The 13,097-nt window shown below is 38.1% G+C and overlaps 1 long non-coding RNA gene across 2 annotated transcripts in view; it reads left to right on the top strand.

Moving 5' to 3' along the window:
• The window catches only part of LOC141515199 (uncharacterized), a 150,394-nt gene that overhangs the window by 99,890 nt on the left and 37,407 nt on the right, over positions 1-13,097 (top strand). The window contains exon 4 of one of the 2 annotated variants that reach the window (XR_012476246.1): positions 11,358-13,041. The exons of the other annotated variant lie outside the window; for it this stretch is intronic. This is a non-coding gene — a long non-coding RNA (uncharacterized LOC141515199). Of the gene's footprint in view, positions 1-11,357; positions 13,042-13,097 lie in introns of those variants that run through there. 2 annotated transcript variants of the gene reach the window in all.

Genomic DNA, 13,097 nt, shown 5'->3' with positions numbered 1-13,097 from the left:
TTTTGAGTTCCAAATTCTCCTTTTCTCCCTTTCCAACATTGAGAAGGCATGAAATTTAATATAGTTATTGCATGTGCGATCATACAAAACATATTTCCATGTTAGTTATATTGTGAAAGAAAACAGGCAAAAGAAAAACCCAACAAGGAAAATAAAGAAAAAAGTATGCTTCAATATGCATTAAGATTCTATTGGTTGTTTTGCTAGAGATGGATAGCATTGTTCATCATAAATTCTTCAGTGTTGTCTTGGATCAATTATATATCCAAAAGCTAAGTCATTGACAGTTCATCATAGGATATTGCCATACTTTATATAATGTTCTCCTGGTACAGCTTTTTTCACTTTGAACCAGTTCATGTTAAGTCTTTTCATGTACCAATAGTTTTTTTTTTTTGTTCTTTCTTTTGCAAGGCAATGGGGTTAAGTGACTTGCCCAAGGTCACAATCTAGGTAATTATTAAGTGTCTGAGGGTGGATTTGAACCCAGGTGCTCCTGACTTCAGGGCTGGTACTCCATCCATTGTGCCTTCTAGCTGCCCCTGTACCTATAGGTTTTTTTAATTAAAGATTTTATTTATTTTGAGTTTTACAATTTTTCCCTTATCTTCCTTCCTTCCCCTATAGAAAGCAATTTGTCAGTCTTTACATTGTTTCTATGTTTGTACCTGTAGTTTTAATTACTACTTTTTCATTTTTGTTCTCATGACAAAAGCCATGTGAGGTCTCCTCAATTATAACTTCCTACATAAGAATCCATGTGGGTCCAAATATTCCTATAACACCTGGAATCATAAAAGAAGATTCCATCTGCTTTGTTAGTTGACCTCTCATAGATGGAGGTGAGAGGAGGGGATTTTGATTCTTATTCTCTTCAGTCAATTACATTTAAAGATTATTTATTTACTAGCTGCTGTACCCAAAGATCATAAGGTATAAATCAGGATTTGGAAGATACAAATTATATTAATGACCTACTTATCACAATATAGGAACTCCTAAAAAGGAGAGAGTATTCCTAATATGTCAGAGATGGGATCTTTTCCTGTTCCAAAAGTGAAAGATAGAAGCCATCTTGGGAATGGCCACCTCAATCAGGAGTACTAGAGCATCCCTTTAATTTCATCACATGTATAATTCTTGTGCTTGATATTTCTCTTTTTCTTAGTGCAGATCCTGAATTATTATATAACTACTGATTTTAGAAGCTTTTTTGCCATCAATCTTAATTATTGAGTTGAGTAGAAAAAATTCAACAAATGGCTTGATTTTAAGAGTCCTAGAACTTAAGAGTTTTCATTCAAATTGCTTCAATGAGGGGCGGCTAGGTGGCATAGTGGATAAAGCACCGGCCCTGGAGTCAGGAGTATCTGGGTTCAAATCCGGTCTCAGACACTTAATAATTACCTAGCTGTGTGGCCTTGGGCAAGCCACTTAACCCTGTTTGCCTTGCAAAAAAAACCCCAACAACAAATTGCTTCAATGAGTAGCCTTGATTCAGTGTCTGTATTCATGGTCCATGAGTCCCCTACTAATGTGTCTTCTAGGTGATCTATTAAAGCTAAACATAATGACTTAAGAAAATAAAAGCAATTAAATGATATGGTACAATAAGAAAAATAGCAATAAAAGATCCCCTCCTTTCAAAATGGACACACTCTCCCAAATTACATTATCTGGAGGTAGATTGATATATGTGGAAACGTACATAGCCAGAAGGAATAGCACACACAAGGTTAACTCATTTATCTGATAGTGAGAAACTGTTGCTATCTCCTGATGGTATCTTCATGCTATACTTGTGAGTGTTCATTGGCCATATGATGTCTTACAAATACTAATGTCTTTGCTGGATGAGGTTTATATAGTCTCCTCCATATTTTTCATGGGCATATTATGAAATATCTTTATAGTTTCAACTTCTGGTTCAGCTCTCTCTACCTTGTGGAAAGAGTTGTTGTTGCCATGCTGTCATAATCCCCAGCCATAGACCTATCTTAAAAATAAAATTTTATTGCTTTATTTTGGTTTTATATAACCAATATTCCCTAGTAGCCTTCCACTATTCCTTATAAGGAAAGCAATCCTTATAAAAAGATTAATATGAATGGGGGAAAATGTTTTGCAAAATTTACTCATACAGCCAAACAGTCTGACACTGTATGCCCTATTCAGCATTCACATTTTTGCTCCTATTCAAAGAAGTCCGGGGATGTGTGCTTTCCAAAGGCTTTTTAAAAAATAGCTTTTTTGGAAAAGGTCAGCTTTGCCTTGGATCAGCCAAAAGTCTTTCTTTTCTTGATCCCTTAGAAAAATTGGCCTGGCCTCTTATCTCCAATAGGAGATTCTCATCTGTAGAAAACTTCTGATGAAAGACTAGGGACTGGTCAGCTAGCTAATACTCTCAGGCTTCATCTTTTCTTTGGACTCCACTTTTCTGATGACTGGACTTGCAATGACCTCCCTTTGGGGCAGGGGTTCTTAACTTTTTTGTGTGTCATATGAATGACATGATATTATCTTTTTTGGCATTCTAGTGAAAACTATGTACATTTTTTCAGAATATTTAAAAATATATTAAAAACATTTTGGGGGGGTCAAGGTAATGGGGTTAAGTGACTTTCCCAAGGTCATACAAGTAAGTAGGTATCAAATGTCTAAGGTCGGATTTGAACTTGGGTCCTCCTGACTCCAGGTCTGGGGCTCTATAAAATATATTTTAAAGAAATTGAAAATGTATTAAAGAAATCAATTGTACTAAAACACAGTTCATTAAAAATATATATTTTAGCAACAAATTCATGTACCTCAAGTTAAAAATCTTAACTTTGGGTCATAGTGAGCATTTCTTATGTTGCCTAATTTTGATCTCTTTATAGGCTAGACTCAGAAGCAGCTATCATATTTGACATATAGACACTGGTGAGATCACTAAGTGATATAGTATAAAGGGAAAAAAGAAGACCTAGGAAAGAGCTGTAATAGGTGTGACCTGGATGAAAATCTAGCAAAGGTAATTGAGAAGTGAAGATCAGAGAGGTAGGAGGAGAACCAGGAGAGAGTTGTGTCACAAAAACCTAAAAAGAAGAGAGTATCAAGGACAAGAGGGTGATCTATGATGTCAAAAGCTGCAGGGAGGTCAAGGAGAATGAAGTTTCAGAAAAGCCTTTGGAGTTGGCAGAGAACAGTTTTGGATGAGTGATGAAGTTAGAAGCCAGACTGTAAAGAGTTAAGAAAGGAATCACAGGACAGAAAGTGGAGGGACCTAAGGTATATGACCTTTTCTTTCTTTTTTTTAATGACCTTTTCAAAGAGTTTAGACACAAAAGAGATGAGAGATAGATACAGGATGATAACTAGCCATGAGAGATAATATCAAATTGGCGGGGAGGGGTTTGAGGGATAGGGGAAGAGACGTGAGCATTTTATAGGCTGTAAGGAAATAGTCAGTAGATGAAAAGATGAAGGGAAATCAGATATGGGGAAATTTGCTGAAGAAGTCAGAATAGAGCAGGATCACTTGTGCACGTAGAAAGGTTCTCCCTGGCAAGGAGAAAACCTCCTATGTGAGCTATGAGGGATAAATGACAGGGAGGAGTTGGGGGGTGACACTGAAATTGCAGCTCTAGGTGGAAGATGGTGGACTTGGAAGGGGACCAAAGGGAAAGTCAGAAGGTAGGGTCGTTAGAGTTGGAAGGAAGAACTTGAGAGATGAACTTTGTAATTCTAAGGTTATAAAAGTCTTGTGGTCAAGTAGAAAGAGTGACTTTGAGGCAGAAAATACTTGTTTCCCTGCATGGTTGCTTCCTTTGTGACTATCAGCATCCTATTTTGGGGTTTTTATTTGTTGATGATTGAGTAATGAGGATAAGACTTGTTCTTTGTTCTTTTTTTTTTTTTAGGTTTTAGGTTTTTTTTTTTGTTTGTTTGTTTTGCTTTGGTTTTTTTGCAAGGCAATGGGGTTAAAGTGGCTTGCCCAAGGCCACACAGCTAGGTAATTATTAAGTGTCTGAGGCCAGATTTGAACTCAGGTACTCCTGACTTAAGAGCTGGTGCTCTATCCACTGCACCACCTAGCCTCCCCCTTGTTCTTTGTTCTTGAAGAAGACCATGACATTAGGGAGGTGATGCTGTGACATGCAAGTGAATGGATTTGAGAAGGCAGTGCTACTCAGATGTTTTTCTTTCTCTTCCAGATCCATGTGGGTTTAGTGACCAGAAGATCTTCATTTGTAAAATGAAGATAACAGTCACTAACATTGACATAGGTGCTTTAAGTCTTGCAAGCACTCTACATATATCTCATTTGATGACAGTGATAAGGAGGCCTATTTCTCAGTTTGGTTGTGAAAGTCAACTGAGCTAAAGAATACAAAACTCAATCAATCAACAAGCATTTCCTAATGCTTACTTTGTGCCAAGTCCTATTCTATGGAAGTATCACATTTGAGCAGCAGGGTGGGATATGAATAGAGGATATTATTCAAGTCCCTCTTATTATACATACTGGTTGTATGATCCTAGGCATGTCACAACCTCTCTGTCCCCATGAAACTCTCTAACACAATTACAGAGAAAGTATTAATTATTGGTACAATCCAAAAAAAATGGAAATCACTTTTTGGGAGAGTCACTACAAACTGTGCGATATGAATGTGATGAGAGTTCCATGAGACAGAAGTGGAAGGAGATGAAAAGGGTGGAAGTTGGGGTGTTGTGGTCTCACCAATACCCCATACTAAAGATGCTTAGGAAAGAGATAGTCTCTGATTTTCTTTAGTCTAAGTTCAATCACAAATGGAAATGTAGCTCAAAAATTATGAGTCATTGGATTACAGAAGGGGTTGCCATTTACAGAGCCTCCAGTGCTTTCCACGACCTGTATGACCTACAGACATGATTCTTGAGTCCTTCTTATTTATAACCACTAGCTTTATCCTTCAATCCCCAAGGTACCTTGACAATAAATTTTAAAGACTCCTGATGAGAATTACTGTTCATCCTCTATGTTTATATTGAACCTTCAGTGTTCAAACTGCATGATAAAAAAAAATTTGGCAATTGCCTAATTGAATTCATCCCCATAGATATCTATGTCTACATCAAGATAATTTAGATTCTCATATCCTTCCTTAAAGGACTCAAAATGACAATTATTGAAATTTTATTGCAGTATGGAAAACCTGGGGAGAGCTGAATTGTAAAACAATTGTTTGAGTTTGGAGAAAATCCTCAAATTCCCTAACTTTGGGGGGCCAGATGAGTTCAAATTAGACTTGTATTTGTTGAATGAACAATCCAGTGAACCAGATAATTGACAAATTCTTCATTAGATACAGTCTTTATATAGCTTTTGACCTTCAACATGGAGACAAACTTGTTCTTTTCAGTATTTAATCTTTAAATCTGAACTTTTCCTGATCTTCTGAATTTAAAAAACTTTAACTGTTATATAATTTTAGGCTATTTCTTATAGTTATGGTAAACATGACTGGAAAGCAAGTTATTCATTATGCATAAATGAAGCTGCTTTAACATTCATATAGTACTAAATTCTAAACAGTATAAATCCATTTTAATAGCCTAAAACTACTCTATGATATATGGATGTTGACAACTCAATGCTTCCTAAGAGTTATAGACATCAATTAGCTTTGAATTAGAACCATAGAAAATGCTTAATTCAGGAAAAACAATGGTTGTCATGAAAGATGGAATCTAAGTGTACAGTGAGGCATCTTTCAATTCCATTCTCAGAGCTGGATGGGAGTCCTGAAACTATTCACTTCTTACCCAGACCTGAAGCAGCAGTGCCTTTACTGTGGATCCAAGTGAGGGCAGCTAGGTGGCACAGTGGATAGAGCACCAGTCCTGGAGTCAGGAGGACCTGAGTTCAAATCTAAGCTTAGACACTTAAAACTTACTTATCTGTGTGACAAAAATCCAAAAAACAAACAAAACAAAAGAAAAAACAATATACCCAAGTGACCATCCTATTTTTCCTTCGTGACTATTAGTGAGAGGGAGACCTACTATGTCTTATGGCAGTTCCTTCCAATTCTGGAAGGGTTTAATTGTTGGAAAGTTTTCCTTTATATCATACCCAAATGTGCTTTTCTACAACCTTTACCTTCTAGGAATGTGTTAGCTCTGAGAACAAGGAGGAAAAGAGTGAATGAATGAAAAAAAATTATTATTCTGTATGTGTAAAGCTTTGTGCTATGCATTGGAGATATCAAAAAAAAAAAGAGATAGTCTCTTCTCTTAAGGAATTTACATTCTAATGGAGGAGGTGGTTTCCAGTTTTAAATCAAATCCAAATGTCCTTTAGACATCAACATCAAAGATGGTGAAACTTTTTAAAAAATTATTTCACATATTAAAATCATTTCTGTTTTTGATATTGAACCATTTGACCACACTTGGTCATGAACTTGTTTTTCCCAGATTCCAGTAACTATGGTTGTTGAGGCGTGGAGGCTTCAGCACCTGCAGAAGCAGTTTCCAGGTCCCATTTCCATGTTTCTTGGAAAAATAACTAGTTGGGGCAGAGAATGATGACTGTCTAATTTTTTTTTCTATTTATAGCTTAGTACACTTAAGAAATGCTTGTTGATTGATTAGTTGAATCCAGCTTGGCAAAACAGACCAAGTTCAATATCTCTTCAAAATCTTTCATCTTTCCCTTTGAGGGGGGAAAAGCTCCCAGGTACAGTTAAGACATTGGGATTTTATGTTAACTAAGGAGAAAAAAAACCACAGGGATCATGGGAAGGGACCAAAAGGGCCTCAACATTTAATGAAGAAACTGGCTAAAGGCTAAGTGATTTGTCTAAGGTACCACAGATAGTTGAGCAACTGAAATATTTTCTTTGGGAGAGTGAAGGTGAATGAATAGTGATATTTTTCAGGATCAGTTGTGATGGCAAGGTCAGCTCTTCTAAGTTAACTAAGAAACCGGAGTACTGAGTGCTCATTGGATGTAGTCACAACTTTGCCATTTTAGAGACATAAAATGCCTTTTTTTCTGATGGGTAACAGGTCAGAGGAAGTGTGTGGATATTGTATTGAAAGGTATTCTCTTGAATAATAAAGAGTGAAAAATTGCTGCTATTATGAAGGAACAAATGGGGAAATAAGAGTGATAAAAGGGAGGAGGGTGTTGTCTTCTTTCTTCTCACTGGGAGCCAAGAACTCATTTGTTATTTGTTATAAGCTTCCTTTCCTTTTGGAAAATTCCTAAAATGGTTTCTCTGTTTTTCAGCTGCCTCCAAGTTCCTCAATGACCTTCACTGTAAAAGACTCAATATGCTTCATAGCATAGAAATTAGAGATGGAAGGGGCCCTAGAGACCATCTAATTTGCTCTTCACTTGTTTTACAGAGGAGCGGTGACTTATCTAAGGTCTTATAGGAAATACAAGTGACAGAGGCAGTACTAATAGTAAAGTGAGCCTTCTGTCTCTTGGCAGAGAAGGGATAGAGAGCAGAAGAAGATAGGGGCAGAACAAGACTTTCAACTATTGCCCATGTGTTGATTTATTTTGGCTTATTTAATATGAGAGGGCTCTATTTGGTCCCTTGATTTTTCTTTCTGGACTCACTTCTTTTTCTATTCACCTGCTACCCTGGAGATAACGTCTTCTCTTTTGTCTTGCTGTGCTTTCTTCACTCCTCCAGCTTTTTGTTCTTCCTTTATGTGTTGTCTCCCCCCAACAGGTTTTTTGCTCACATGGGTCCCTGGCATCTAGCCCAGAATCTGACATATTGTAAATAATAAATGTGCTTTCTCTCTCTCTGTCTCTCTCTCTCTCTCTCTCTCTCTCTCTCTCTCTCTCTCTCTCTCTCTCCCCCTCTCTCCCTCCCTCCCCCTTTCTCCCTTTCTCTTTCTCCTTTTAAAAAAAAAGCAAACCAAAAAAGAAGGAAGACATTTGCATGAGAGGGAGGGCAACTTTTTCCATGGATTGAAGGCTCTAATCTCCACCTGTCAAGGAAATGCTCTCCTTGCCTAGATCACTGCTAATCCTGGAAACCTAGGTAACCATTGTGACCAGGAGTGTTTTTCTTTCATTTATGAGGGTGAGTCAGACACACACACACACACACACACACACACACACACACACACACAGAGAGCCAGGCTTCTTTCCATTAACTGCATTTTGATCTGTCAAGCATCAGAAGCCAAATGAAAACTGCATTTAGTTCAAAACCCATCTGAACACAATTCACTGAGATCACAGCCCATCTAAATGGACTGGTTAAAGATGGGACAAAGGATTCCATTCAAAGGGAAATCTTAGTTACTGAATGGTGGAGAACTTACATTTTTTGTTCTTTGTTTTCTCTTCAGAATCCTCCATAAAACTCCTTTCTGAAGGAGTCATCTGTTTCCTGATCATTTTCAGGAAATGCCCCAAGATTCATCTATTACCTAATATTGGGGTCTGGGGAATCATAGGGCTACTTGGAAATGAGCACAGCAGCCCCTTTCCCTAGAATTACTGAATATCTGAGCAGGAATGAACCTTAGGAGTCATCTCTAAGCTATCGCCCCGACACTTTTAGGCATGGTTGATTCTCTTCCCCTCCCAGACTCATAATCTTGTCCTTGCTAGTCCTAGAGATTGAGGAGTGAATGCACAAAGGATCCCAGTATGAACTTAAATCTTAGCACATCTTAAGTGAGGAGGAGAGACAGAGATAGAGATGCAAAGGGAGACACAAAGAAAGAGGGAGAGGAAGCTAGAGGGGAAAAAGAGAAGTACGAGTGAGGAGGAAGGAGAGGGAAAGATGAGAGAGAGAAAGGGAGAGAAGGAGAAAGGGAGAAGCCAGAGAGACAGGAAGAGAGAAAGGGGAAGGGAGAGGAAAGAGAAAGAGGGGAGATGGAGAAGAAGAGATACAGAGACAAAGACAAAGGAAGAAAAAAGACAGGCATGCTAAGTACTATAGTATCACAACTCTCATGACCTCGACAGCTGCCTTATAAGTATCACTTCCATGTTCTCTCTGGTGCCAAAAAACAAAACAAAATAAAACCCCAAACCCAAAACCAAGCAAAAAAAAACCCCGCAGAAACGCAGGGGCAAAGAAAAATTATAGAAACCTCCTCAACTTTGATTAAATACAAATGAAGAAAGTGAAGTAGGGAATAGTTGAATCAGTCACCTGTAGAGACCATCAGTCCTGATTATTTCCATCATTATCTTACCAAGATCACAAAGGTAGCTATTAATATCCTTGGGTCTTAGTGCTAAGTGCTTTATAAATTTTATTTCCTGTGATCCTCACAATAACCATGCTGAGGCAGGGACTATTAATAATTCCATTTTTATAGTTGAGGAAACTGAGGTTGCCTGGAAGGGGAGACTGAAATACTATGATACTTTTTATGTCAGCATTAATTTAAATAAGTAGTTAGGAAGCAAATTATTTTGATGCTCAATGCTCAATTTTTAATGAAACATTTAATTTTTTATAAAGGAAATTCATTAAACTAGAAGTTCATATATTCCTCCAATCTCATTTGAGGGAACTTTCATATAAAACTTTTGGGGTTCTTTGCGTTTAAACCATTGTTTTTCCTAAGACTCTTAAATTCTTTGCATTTTGCCATGCAAGTCTATCTGAAGGACAAAACTAAACCAAGATGGCAAGGTTTTCTTTTTTCCTTATTTTTTTACCCTGCTAGGTTACTTTTTCTTAATTTCTTCCTTTATTATCTATTTACGGCCCAACAAGTCTTCCAGGCTTTGAGCAGTCCTGTAGAAGTTAATCTTGATATTATTATGTTAAGGAACAGTATTGAGATGAGAAAGCAATCTAGAGTCTATTGGCCAAGAAATTTGGAAATGGAAGGGTATGATTGTGGAAATAACAGCTAAATTATTATTATTACTAAATTTTTGAATGTTGAATAACTATTTGAGCCTTCCCCTGAAAACAAATGAAAACTTTTCCCATTGAAGAGATAATTACTTTGACAATCATGCTATTGTTTATTACGGATATGGTAACCATGTTTTCTGAACTAAAACTTGTGACAGATGGTCTGGTGTTGGTTATTTTTTTGACAAAACCTTATTAAAATGCATTTTCTTTTCTTGAAATTGAGACTGTTCAAGGAAATCTGATGTTTATGATCACCATAATTGTAGATAACTGTGGGATGTTACATAAGGGACAGTGTGGGAACCTTTCAAATCACTAAATTGTGATGTACCCACAGTCTCAAAATAATATATTTTAACAATAATAACAAGAGCTAGCATTTATGTTGTTTTTACAGCTTGTAAAACACTTTCCTAATATCTCGTTTTATTCTCAGAATAACCCAGGGATAGAGGCACTATTATTATGGTCATTTTACAGATAAGGAAACTGAGGCAAACAGAAGTTTCATGACTTTAGGGTCTCACACAGCCAGTAAGCTAATGAGATCAAATTTGTTCTTTTTTTTTTCTCTAGGTTTAGTGTTCCATCTTCTGTGCTACTTATCCTGCTGCTTCTGTTAGTACTTGAATGGATATTAGGAACTAGAGATTCTTGCTGGAGGCAGTGTCTGAAGTGCCTACAGCCCCAGACTAGAGAATCAGAAAACCTGAGTTTAATGCTTACCCTAACTCTTTTTTTTTGTTTTTTTGTTTTTTAGGTTTTTGCAAGGCAAATGGGGTTAAGTGGCTTGCCCAAGGCCACACAGCTAGGTAATTATTAAGGGTCAGAGACCAGATTTGAAGCCAGGTACTCCTGACTCCAGGGCTGGTGCTTTATCCACTGTGCCACCTAGCCACCCCTACCCTAACTCTTAACTTGCAGTGGCTCCTATGTGGCAGGACTTTGCTTTCCTCATCTGTAAAATGAAGGTAGTGGTACTTACCCTTTCTTCCTCACAGAATTGTTATGATGGTCATCAGATCATGAAAGTATTTTAATAACTCTAAGGCCACTCCAGAAAAGTGAGTGGTCATCATGGGTTCTCTATACCTTCTCTGACTTCCCCAAGCCTAGAATGTTCTCTCTCCTCTGCTCCAACTACCTGGCTTTTTTAAGTTCCAAATACAATCCCACCTCCTACAGAAAACCTTCTTCACACCCTCCTAATTCCAGTGCCTTCCCTTTGTTAATTATTACTTATTTATCCTTTTATAGTTTAGTTTGTAAATATTTCTTTGCATGACTGTAAGCTCCTTGAGGACAGGGACTGTTTTTTGCCTCTTTTTTTTTTTAAATCTCTGGCCCTTATGGGCACATGGTAGGTGCTCAATAAATGTTGATTGATCATCTAAATGTTTAGTCATGGGTATTTCTTCCCCTCAGGTGGGCTTCTCAATTTTGTCGTTGTTGTTTTTGTCCCCTTAGGTTTTAATTTTGTAATTGGAATGGGATCATTTGTTCCCTTCCAGAAGATGCTGACCACACACTTCCTTGTGCAGGAGGAGAGGAGCTTTGCTGTCATGCATAGACAAAAGAAAGAAGGAAGTTCACACCTTTTCCTTTTAGGCATCAGAGGCTTTGCTGCTTCCTCCAGTCAGTTGAGGTTGACTCTTCCAATCCATGAATTCCAAAGCAAAAGTGGGCTTGAGAATCAGAGCCAGGTAGGATGAACCTTGGATGCAAAGGTTTCTTTTTGAGGCAGTGTTCTTAATAAGCCTTCAATTTTATTGCATTTTAAAAGTTCTTAGAGTATATGGAATAAGGATAGAGGAAACTGAGCTTTAGTGAGGGTAAGTGACTTGTCTGAGCTTACATTACTAGTAAGTGTTTGGGACAGAATTTGAACTCAGGTCTTCCCAGTTTGGTGCTCTGTCAATTAGACTGCCAGGCTATTTTAGTGACTTTCCAGGACCATATGATTTTAGCCACCATGTCACATTCCATCTCTGCATATAGGGATGGGGGTAGAGACTGGACTGTTATTTTACTAGTGTTGAGAACTCTGTGAGGGCACTCCCTCAAATCACATGGTTGGGTACCTTCTGAATAAATGATAAAGGATTTATTATGTACCAATACTGCACTAAGTTCTAGGGAATATAAAGGCAATCCTTTATGTGATAATGGTGTAAGATGGTTCATAAAGGGGAACTAGAAAGGGAGAGTGTTGAAAAGCTCTAGAAGTGATGTGTGGAAGCCCAGAGCCAGCCAGAGAAAATGAAAAATTCATCTAAGTCCAATTCTAAGGGAGGAATTCAAAGTTTCCATGGAAGGGTGTGAGGAGGATGACCAGGGAAGAGGCAACATCATTTAGAAAGGACTGAAAAGTGAACTTCAAGACTTCTAGTTTTGGGGAGTTGCACTTAACAAGAACTTAATAAATGACTGTTGATTTGTGAGAGGGATGGAATTTTCCAGGATCCAAAGTGTGAGACTTGATGGTGTCCTTTAGTGCCATCTATTCACGGGCCTTCATTAGGACTGGACCCAACTAGCTGAGCCAAGGCACAAACGGCAGAATGGAGCTGCCTCTGAGTTATCTTCTAGTATTCGAATGTGCCATTTTGTGGTAGGTGAATGTCTATCCATGTATATGCTCACTGTATTCCTGTTATGATGTGGGAACATAATGCCTCCTCCACCCTGGCTTTCAACTCCCTTTTCCACTTGGGTCTGGGCAGGAAGGGAATAGAACAGAGGAGACAGGGAGTCAGGGCAGTGGATCAAGAGGTGAACACAACTATAGTCTGGCTCCAGGCTCAAGGATCTATTGCTGAGGATTGGCTCAATTTGATTCCCCTGAGCTCCTCTTTCTCCTAGCCTGCTTCCTGGGAAAAGGGAAACTTTCTGACTTTTTAGAATTTCTCTAATGCCTTTACTAGAATGAACTCTACCTCCTGTACTGGATCCGAGGGAAAAGAGAGGGAATTCTTCCCAGGATCCTTTTTCTACCTCCACAGGTTGCCTAGGTTCGTGCCTTCACCAGAACAGATTCTAACATAATCTTATAACCTCAGTCTCACATTTTTTTATATTTGTCTTGAGTTGATTCCCAGAAGTAAACTACAGGACAATCAATGGATAGGTTTTAGCCATTGTGACTGATGGACAGAGGAGGTATTTTGGGACTGGGGTGGGGCGGGGGGCTTCTCACTTTGCCAGACT

Source organism: Macrotis lagotis, chromosome 2, assembly GCF_037893015.1.
Source record: "Macrotis lagotis isolate mMagLag1 chromosome 2, bilby.v1.9.chrom.fasta, whole genome shotgun sequence".
In the NCBI taxonomy this organism is placed as follows: Eukaryota; Metazoa; Chordata; class Mammalia; order Peramelemorphia; family Peramelidae; genus Macrotis; species Macrotis lagotis.
This window is presented reverse-complemented; position numbering and strand designations above follow the sequence as displayed.